Here is a 10772-nt window from a genome sequence, read left to right as displayed (position 1 = left end):
CAAGAACTATGGGGGAAATTGGCAGAGACCAAAGTTTTAACTGCTTCATTCTGCTCTTCCAAGCATGAAGATGGTGCTTTAATAGGCATTTCTATGACACTCTGCACAGTAGTATCTGAGCACCTACTGATTTTCAGAGCAGTTTCGGCTTTGCTTTCCATTTCTAATCTGAGCTTTGGCACTATCTGCTCCCTCTCCTGTGTCTGATCAGACTAAAAATAACACAAAAACACAACCTAGATGTGAAAGAAAATAAATGATTTCAACTTTTTAAACCAGCTATTCACCTGTACATTAAGAAGTTTTTGGTATCTGCCTACTAAGGTGTATCTGATGGTGTCTTTCCAGCCCTTGTCCTGTACATAATTTCCTCAGACATGATGAGAAGGATGCAAGCAAGCATAATATTTAGGCACTTTTCTTTATATTATGAATGTGTCTTAATACAAAGGCACTTTAAAAAAAATCTATCACTGAACAGCCCCAGAAAAGTGGCTGTATGGAAGCAGACTTTACGTATTGTCAGTGGGATTGCCAAAAGGTAAAAGAATATTGGGATTCTGTTTCAAACACTTAATATCACTGATTTTCAAACACCAGCGAATTCTCTGATAGATTATAGTGATGGAGCTGAATAGTTCCATAGCATTGACTGAAAACTGAAAATAGCAAAATTAGTTATATTCTGATTCAACAGTGGGCAACATGTGGCCCTCCAGGTTTTACTGGACTGCAACTCCTAGCATTCCTTGCCACGGGCTATGCTTACTAGGACTGATGGGAGTTACAGTCAAATGACATCATGAAGGCCACAATGTGCCCACCCCAGCCTAAATTAAGTCTGCCTGTTATATTAGCTCCAGAGGTTGGATGGTTGAAATTTTTATACAGAGTGTAAGTATTAAAAATAATTTACTAGTTCATTAATTTTTCTTTCTATAAAATCCTTGAAAAAGCAATCTTTTCATCTTTATAATGTAGAATCACAACATAATTTTGTAACTTGCTAAATTGTTATTTATGCACATATCCTTCTATATTGTTGGTTTAATTTAGTTTAAAGGTAACATTAAAATGTGCAACATGTTATTAGACTTTACCATAATGGCATGTGATGCTCCCTCCGACTTCCAAAATGAACTCAGAGAAAATTAATACGAGACAGTGGAAATCTATACAAAATGCAATTTTGAGTTAGACAAGGGATGGGAGTCATGCGAATATCCAGATACTGTGGGACTGCAAGACTTTGCCATTGTAGTCAGTGCTGAGTCATGCTGGGAGATCCTGTCCAGAAACATCTGAAGGTCTGCAATAATAATAATAATAATAATAATAATAATAATAATAACAACAACAACAACAACAACAACAACAACAATAGGATTTATTTATATGCCGCCCAATCACTGGGAATTAGATATTCGTGTCTCTCTCCAATCTTTATAATCTCATACAAGGAATGCTGAAAAGAAAATGACAAGAGAAGCTGCAGAATGGTGTTCTTTTCTTGCAGAATAATGCACCTACTCATGTGGCTGGCAAGACAATGCATGTTTTGAAGAATTAGGTTTTGAGTGCATAGACCATCTATCCCACTCACCAGATCTTGCTCCATCCAAACCTTTAAAAGCATTTGAAAAGGAAGGAAACTTTTGAATGATTTAGAGGTGATAGCAGCAGCAGAGTCATATTTCAGTGACCAAACATTAGAATTCTGGGTAGGATTAAAGAAACATGAGAACCAATGTGCCAAGTGTGGAATAGCATATAAGTTTCATGGCTCAAAATCAGTGATTCCCAAACTTTGTTCCTCGTGGTGTTTTGGACTTCAACTCCCAGAAGCCCCAGGAATTTTGACCAATAGTCAGGAATGCTCTAGATCATCCCCTTCTTGGTCAGGCTGAGAACTTTTCAGAACCCCCTCATATTTGTGTTTTACCTCTTGATCCATTTTACAGATGTTGGGCTGACTGTGGGATCAACATGGGTCACACAAAATGAGTTGTACTTTAAACCTATTTGTAGTACTGGAGTGGAGAAGATACCTTCTTTATTTGCTTTACAATAATTTAATTCAATACAAAAGCAGCAATGCTAACACAAAACTCTTTACTGCCTGAGGCAGAGAAACACAGTGCCCTACACACCCAAACTGTATAGTACTCCAGGCCAGTCAAGTTGACACCTGAAACAGAAGATTTCACCACTCCTCCTCTGCAACAATAAAAATGCAATCCTAATACACGAAATAACTAATAATTTGTTACAAAAACATAGTCATGTTTGGAAAATCAGTGTGCAAAGGGATCTTGTAGCACATTTATGACTAACTGAAAGAAAGAAGCTGGTAGCATGAGCTTTTGTAGACTTGAGTCTACTTCCTTAGATGCATGAAGTGGATGGTCCAGGGATAGAGCTATATAAGCAGGATGTGTGTGAGAATAGCAATAGAGATACAAACATTGTAGTAATGGAGATGAGGTCACAGGTTCAGTTTTAACAATAGCTGCTGGAGGAAAAGTCAGGATGAAGGATGTTGCCCAAAGCCAATATGAGTAGATAATTATTTGAATGATGGTAGAAGTATTAAAATATAGTGTAGGAACCAGAAAGGAGGTATGATGAGCTGGCCATGAGAACCCTCATGAGGCTTGCCGGAGGGGGGGGGGTGTACCTAGTTATAACGTGTGCATAATCTGTGAACAAAGTGTGTATAAGGTATCTGAGGAAGTAGTCTCAAATCTAAGAAAGCTCATGCTACCAGCTTCTTTCTTTTGGTGTCTCAAAGGTGCTACAAGATCCCTTTCCACACTAATATATGGACTGTAATAGCCACAATCTGTTGCTTGAAGAGATCACCTCATTCTGCCAAATTATATTGCCAGCACTGAAAAACAATAAACCAAGACAACAGGACAGTCCTTAAAATAGCCAAATGTTGTTCATCTTTCTCTATTTTGTTGCTTTTGACACTATTTTCTGTGATATCAATCACAAGGTGGCAGTAGCTGGTTTTGTTGAAGGAACTCATCTTTCAGAGTATTCAATTGTATGGATGCCACCCCCCGCCCCCCGGTAAATCTTCCCCACTGTTTATTTAAGATAATCTACATCTAAACTCTTGGAGCTAGCATTCACACTAATGCATTTTACATTAGTGGGCTGCATCAAGAAACCCTTGAGGTGCCAAGGGGATAATTAATATTAGAATATGTTTGCAAAAAGATTGTGTTTATGTGGGAGTGAAGTCTAAGCACTAACTTGTATGGATTAAAACAGGCATCCCGTTGCAGAGGCTGTGAAAAAGGAGATACAGAACAAGTGTAGTTTACGACAAGATTATACTCCCCATTCCACCCAACCCCAGTCCTTTTCTTCAAAGGGTTAAGAAACAATGGGTTCTGTTGAATTTGGACCCAGCTTTCAAGTGTGTTATTATATCCATGTTAAAAAAATCTTTGGAACATGGACATTTCTTGTGTAAACATATTCTTAGTAAATTTTCATGCTATAATTGTTTTTCAGGGCATACCCAAATTTGTGCTCATGATAGGGATGGGAAAATTTGTCAGTTTCACTTTCTCCCCATTTAGAGTTTCCAAACCTCAAGTTTTTTTCTCACCTAAAGATAAAGGACTGTGTCAAATACACAGAAAAATCTGTGGCAGTCAAAATCAATAGGTATTGTGGGAATAGATATAGCGTAGCCCTCCAGATACTGGTGGAACACCTATGAGCCTTTGCCAGCTACGCCAATCATGAAGAATGGTGGGTGCTGCAGTCCAACATCTGGAAGACTGCTTCTGAAGCTATTCCAAGCATGTTGTATGGGAATTTAAGCTCCCTGTCTTAGATTCCATCAATATGCAGAATACATTCAATTCTGTTATTCCTTTCTACCTCAATCCAAGGAGGCTGTCCTGATCCTAAACCATCAGTAATGGACTGGATGAGGGCAAACAAGTTGAAACTTAATCCAGATAAGACAGAGGTGCTCCTGGTCAGTCAGAAGGCAGATCAGGGAATAGGAATCCAGCTTGTGTTAGATGGGGTTACACTTGCCGTGAAGACACAGGTTCGCAGTTTGGGGGTACTCTTGGACTCAGATTTGAACCTGGAGGCCCAGGTCTTTGCAGTGACCAGGAGAGCTTTTGCATTTGAAACTTGTGTGCCAACTGCACCCGTTCCTTGAGACATCGGACTTGGCCTCAGTGGTACGTGCCTTGATTACATCCCGTTTGGACTACTGTAATGGGCTCTACATGGGACTGCCTTTGAAGAATCTTTGGAAACTTCATCTGATCCAAAGGGCTGCAACCAGGCTGGTAACTGGGGCAGGTTTCAGAGACGACACAATGCCCCTGTTGAAACAGCTCCATTGGCTGCCAGATTGTTTCCAAGCACAATTCAAAGTGCTGGTTATGATCTATAAAGCCCTATAATAGTCTGTAAACCGCTTTGATCTATGGAAAAGCGGTATATAAATAAAATTTATTATTATTATTATTATTATTATTATTATTATTATTAGGCTCAGGTCCACACTATTTGTCAGACCGTATCTCCCAGTATGAACTGGGCCAGGCTCTGGGATCCTCTGGAAAGATCCTTCTTTCTGTCCCACCACCATCACAAGCACAATTGGTAGGGACACGAGAGAGGGCCTTCTCAGTGGCTGTCCCTAGACTCTGGAACTCCCTTCCCAAGGAGGCCAGAATAACAACAACAACAATAACAATAGGATTTATTTATCACCCTATCACTGGGAATCCAAGCGGTTTATAACAGAGGGGAAAATAGACAGTGCCCTGCCCTCAGGCTTACAATCTAAAAATACACGACACAAAAGGCAAAGGGAATGGTGAGGGGGGAGTGGATCAGGTCCAGCAGTTCTTCTCTCCCTCTGAGGCCTGGACCAAGGCAGTTGGACCGGAGGGAGGGCTCTTCTTCTTCAGGCTAGCCCTGATGGAGCTGGGCTAGCCTATTCTCTCCCTCACAGGCCAAAAGATGACAGTTATGGAGGGAGGAGCTTCTTTCTTCAAGTTAGCCCTGATGGAGATGGGCCAGCCTATTCACTCCCTCACAGGCCGAAGGATGACAGTTAAGGAGGGAGGAGCCTTTCTTCAGGTTAGCCCTGATGGAGCTGGGCCAGCCTATTCTCTCCCTCACAGGCCGAAGGATGACAGTTAAGGAGGGAGGAGCTTCTTTCTTCAGGCTAGCCCTGATGGAGCTGGGCCAGCCTATTCACTCCCTCACAGGCCAAAAGATGACAGTTAAGGAGGGAGGAGCCTCTTCCTTCAGGCTAGCCCTGATGGAGCTGGGCCAGCCTATTCACTCCCTCACAGGTCGAAAGATGACAGTTATGGAGGGAGGGTGCTCTATCTTCAGGCTAGCGCTGATGGAGCTGGGCCAGTCTATTCCTTCCCTCACAGGCCAAAAGATGAGTTATGGAAGGAGGAGCCTCTTTCTTCAGGCTAGCCCTGATGGAGATGGGCCATTCTATTCACTCCCTCACAGGTTGAAAGATGACAGTTATGGAGGGAGGGTGCTCTATCTTCAGGCTAGCCCTGATGGAGCTGGGCCAGCCTATTCACTCCCTCTCACAGGTTGAAAGATGACAGTTATGGAGGGAGGGCGCTCTATCTTCAGGCTAACCTTGATGGAGCTGGGCCAGCCTATATGGGTCCCTTGTTGTTGGCCTTCTGCCGACAGGCTAAGACCTACCTTTTCAGACAAGCTTTGAAAACAGGATGTTTGTAAAGGATCGGCTTGGGATGTTGTTTCATTTTAAAACGTGTTATATAGCTTTCTCTTTTTAAAATGTATTTTATTCTTTTAATAGCTATCTATTTTAACACTGTAATAATGTAATTCCTTTTTAATGCACCTCTTTTCTACATTTTTAATTGTATTGTTCTTTTAATATTGTGAAGCCTCTCTGAGTTCTAGTTCTGAGAAAAGAGTGGGATACAAAATAATAATAATAATAATAATAATAATAATAATAATAATAATAATAATAGATTACATACTGAGGAAAACAGATATTCAAATTGAAATCTACATCAGATTTAGGACAGTTCTTTGTACAGTCTAAGACATGACAAACCATGATTATGATCTGTAGGTTTGTTAGTACTAGGATTGCCTGATGTCTCTTATTTGAGAGCTGAAAAATTTTACTTTAATAGGACTGGCAGGTGTTCCTTATTCTAAAGGGATCCCTTATTATAAGGGATGTGTTCTATTTGTGAGTCAGGAAGTTCTCCTTTGATATAGACTGAATAAAATGCTAAAAGACAGAATTGTGTGCATCATGTAATTTATGAATGTGGACAATATGTTAGTTTTTCAAAGAAACACATGGCTGGTTAACTGAAATCAATACTTTAATTTAGGTAGAACAGAAATGTGTTAAAAGCTACTTCCTGATTGGCAACCCTGCATGTCATGAATTTTTAGTGTGCTTTACTGCTATTTTGAAAACCTGGTGACACTATCAGTATGTGAGTCTAATTCCACTGGGATTTGGCTGCTCCTAGTTCACCCAATGACATCAGTCATGAGTTCGCTTATTCTTGCCACATCCAGAACTATCTGAGTGTCACTTCATGGGCTTGATAAAGTAAATGGTTACCTACATTTACAATGATCAAATGTTAAAGTAATCTAGTCAGACTTTGAAGGTACCACAGCACTTGTATTATCGGTTTCTTTATAACTCTGCTTTATACAGTACAAACAATCTAAGGAGTGGAGCAAATGTTACCACTAAACCTAATTATAACTTCCAGCTATTAATATGCCTGGAATGGGAAGAGGCAGTACAGCCAAATAAAGCTAGTTATACTGTTGTTGTTGTTGTTGTGTGCCTTCAAGTCATTTCCAACTTATGGCAACCCTATGACAAACCTATTATGGGGTTTTCTTGGCAAGATTGGTTCAGAGGTTTGCCACTGCCTTCCCCTGAGGCTGAGAACATGTGATTTGCTCAAGATTACTCAGTGGGTTTCATGACTTGAGTTGGGAATCAAACCCTGGTCTCCAGAGTTATAGTCTAACTCTCAAATTATGATGCTATGGATTACTGAAATCAATGGAGCAATTTGATAACAGTAGACATGAAGTGAGTATCTCCAGGGTCTACATTATGCTTGTGAAAATATGCATTATATAGCACTTGTTATCGTTTCCATCTACTTTTAGATAAAATAGCATAAGGGCTTGAAAAGGGAATGGAAAGTACAAATTGGTGGTTAGTAACTTGCTATACTTGACTGTAGTAGGCTGCTGGTTCAGAAGGCAATACAATAAAGCATACTTATAGTTTTCTCCATTCATAATTTAGATTTGTGTGATTTCTGACATGAAAGTCTACAGTTGTCCCTTGGAACTCGCAGTGGATCTGTTCCAGACCCCCCCCCCCCCCCGGTGAGTTCCAAAACTTCTATATTCAAGCCCCATAGGCTTGAATGGGGCATGTGCATGCAGGACGCATGCCCCATTGAGGTTAATGGCGGTCACCCCTCTGCGGATTTTAAAGTCCGCAGACTTGGAGGGGCAACTGTAGTTTTATCTCCATTGCAAAAATTGCAATAGTACTTATGACCCTAAAGAGCTGTCTTGTAACAGTGAACAGTGACCAAATTATCAATGGGGAATTTAATTAGCTCAAGGTCACAAGAGGAGGCCTGTTACCACACCTCAGGGATCGCCCCTTCGATCTGTATACCAGGAACTAGAAATCCAGAAATGAGGCAGAGGCTCTAAGTACAATCAATGTCTCTTTTATTGGAAACAAGGATTCAAACATACAGGCACATACGCTCACACATTCATACAAGACTCAGGAAATAACGTAGTAAATGTGGGATAGATATTAGGTTTTCTAATGGAGATACTCACCTAACGTAGAAGTTGGTGGGTCCAATTTGTGTGTGTAGGTTTGCAGGTCTGGTTCAGCAGACAAGTCAGAGAGAGAGACTGACTTTAAACTGACATAACTATTAGCTGCCAGCAGTGAATGGCTGGCTGCTGCTGAGAGTGGCTGGTAGCAGCCCCTCTCCAAATTTGGGAGACCCTTTAAGGGTTTAACTGGATCTCCAGACAAAGGGTAATCAAAGGAGACTGTTTGATGTGTATTTCACATCTTCCCCCAAATGTTTCATCTCCATAAGTTTCCAACAGGGCAGGGACCCAAATGGCTATGCAAATGTTATTCTTTTGATTCACCTGGCTCTCCCTCAATTACAAAAAGAGACACTTCCTTGAGACACACCTGATAGCATCTTTCCTGAGAGCACTTAGCAGCTCCTTGCATAATCTCATCCATTTCCAGGGCTGGGAAAGGAAATTCGTTTACATATCAAAACCTATGGCTTCCCTTTTGTTTCAGTAGGAGATCACATGCTAGGGCCATATAGCTGCTCAGGTCAAGATGCACTTTTGCTATCAAGATGCAGGCCAGAGATTATAATTTAGATATATTAAAAAGGTGTAGATCAATGCCCATCATTTCGTAGATCAATGCCTATCAGTCTGTATTAAACCAAAATAGTGAGGCATGTTAACTTACTCTGGGAAACTCTAATTTCAAAATAAGGTAGACTCAGACTCTTGGCGAACAGAAGGACCACTTTGACAAGAGCAGTATCAAAATTATGGTATTGAAATATGATTCAAGTTTTCAATGAAGAATTAAAATAAAGATTTACTATGGCTCAGATCATGACTGTTTCAAAGCTTGAAGCTTCCCATATACTGTAAGTCAGTCCAGGTTTTATACTCTTTGTAGGAGGGCATTCCTTCCATCCCACCACCCTCCTATGCTCATCTGCTAAGAATACAAGAGAGAACATTTTCTGTGGATAATCCTAGTCAATGGAAACCCTCCCAAGAGAGGCTTGGTTGGCCCCATCTCTGCTCCCTTTTGGCTGGCTGTTTTATGCAGACCTTCACATTTTAACTGACTGAGGCATAAGGATGTGCTGAAGGAAAGGAAAAAAAGTCAATCAGCATCCATTTGTCTATCTGCTGTCTGTCTCTTCCTTTCTTTCACTCCTTGGTCCAAATTGTGGTGAAAGACCTTCTCTCCAACTGCCAAGGCTGTAGTTTCTGACAGAGAAAACAATAGCAAGGCACAATCTCATTGGGCCTTGGCCACAACAGCTAGCGAGAGACCTTCCCTCCACATCACCTGCCACTGCTCTGGCCTCTGAGGAAAAGAATAGCAGCCAGCATCACTTAATCCTCTCCTCCACTGACATCTTCTTTTCTTTGTGTATCGTATCGTGTCTTTTTAGATAAGCCTCAGGGCAGAGAATCGTCAAATTAACTTTGTAAGCTGCTCTGAGAGCCCTTTTGGCTGAAGGGCGGGGCATAAATGCTCTAGAAAGATAAGGTAAAGTAAGGTAAGATAGATATTTGAGAGCACCTACTGGAATAATTCTGGCAGTGTATGGGCAGAATTTGGAAAGTAACTTTTAATTAGGGTTGCCATAATTCTCTACTAAAAACCGGAACAAAATGTAGGACAAAATTTAGACCAAAAGATAGGACAATTGTAGGATAAAATTTAGCCCAAAATGTAGGACATTTAAGGTCCTCCATTTTTCTTAAATGTCTAACATTTTGGGCTAATTGTTATCCTACAATTGTCCTATCTTTTGGTCTAAATTTTGTCCTACATTTTGTCCTGGTTTTTAGTAGAGAATTATGGCAACCCTACTTATAACTACAACAAAGGAGTCAGAGGCGGGATACAGACGGGCAAAAAGGGGTGTGTTCATGACGTCATGAAGGTATAGCCTTCAGACGGCCCTTACCTGAATGCCGCCATGAACACGCCGCCCGCACGCCCCAAGCGGGAAGAAGTGGCATTAAAAAGGTGCCGCTTTTCCCCGCTTCTTTTCTATATGCTGCGCAACTGCGCAGCTCTGTCTATAAGCTGCTGCACCGGTACACCAGAATTGCTACGCTAATTTAAGTTGCCCATTTAAAAGCTCCGTGTCTGCTGCGTCGCATAATGAGTCAGGGTCCTGGAACATGTGCAGTTTGCACCGAGGCTCTAATTAGAGCGTCAGATGCCATGCAGATGTGGAAGCTGCAGCACAGCTGCACTCTATTTTAATGCTCGTAACCCTAACCCTAACCCTAACCCTATAGCAACATGTACGCATGCGCTGCTAGAATTGTGGAAAGTTTGGAATTTAAAGTGAACCCCTACACACATTCCTGTGCCATTTTCACCTAACAATTAAAAAACGCTAAAACTTTAAATATTTACATATGTACAAGGGAGGTGATGGGGGATGGCAGGGGGACAGCGGTGGCAGCGGCGACAGCTGTGGCTGTGCATTGCAGATTCAGCAAGAGCGCAGGGACCAAAGGAGAGGAGGCATCCATGATGCTGGTGACACTAGCAACGTGCAAGTGGACAAGGATGCCAACACCAGCTGATCACCAGCTGGCAGGAGACCACCATTGTTCTTGGGCAGGGCGGGGGGAAAAGTTTAAAGGGGCCTGGGAGCTTTAAATGAGCACATATGCTTTCTGCCGCAGGTGCTGAGCGCCGCAGCTGCGCAGCTGCGCATCCGCCAGCCGGCAAAAGAAAAAAATAAGCCCCGTTTTTGGCTGCCGGTGCAGAAGCTGCCTCTCTCTTTGCAGCATCCCGCGAGGTGGCGGTATGGAAACTGCGGGTCAGAAACGGCCCCAGGTGAGGCATCTTCACTGCCCCCCGTGTGGAAGCCCCATACACCTGAGTCACGCGC

The sequence above is a fragment of the Sceloporus undulatus genome, unplaced genomic scaffold, assembly GCF_019175285.1.
Source record: "Sceloporus undulatus isolate JIND9_A2432 ecotype Alabama unplaced genomic scaffold, SceUnd_v1.1 scaffold_17, whole genome shotgun sequence".
NCBI classification, from domain to species: domain Eukaryota; kingdom Metazoa; phylum Chordata; class Lepidosauria; order Squamata; family Phrynosomatidae; genus Sceloporus; species Sceloporus undulatus.
This window is presented reverse-complemented; position numbering follows the sequence as displayed.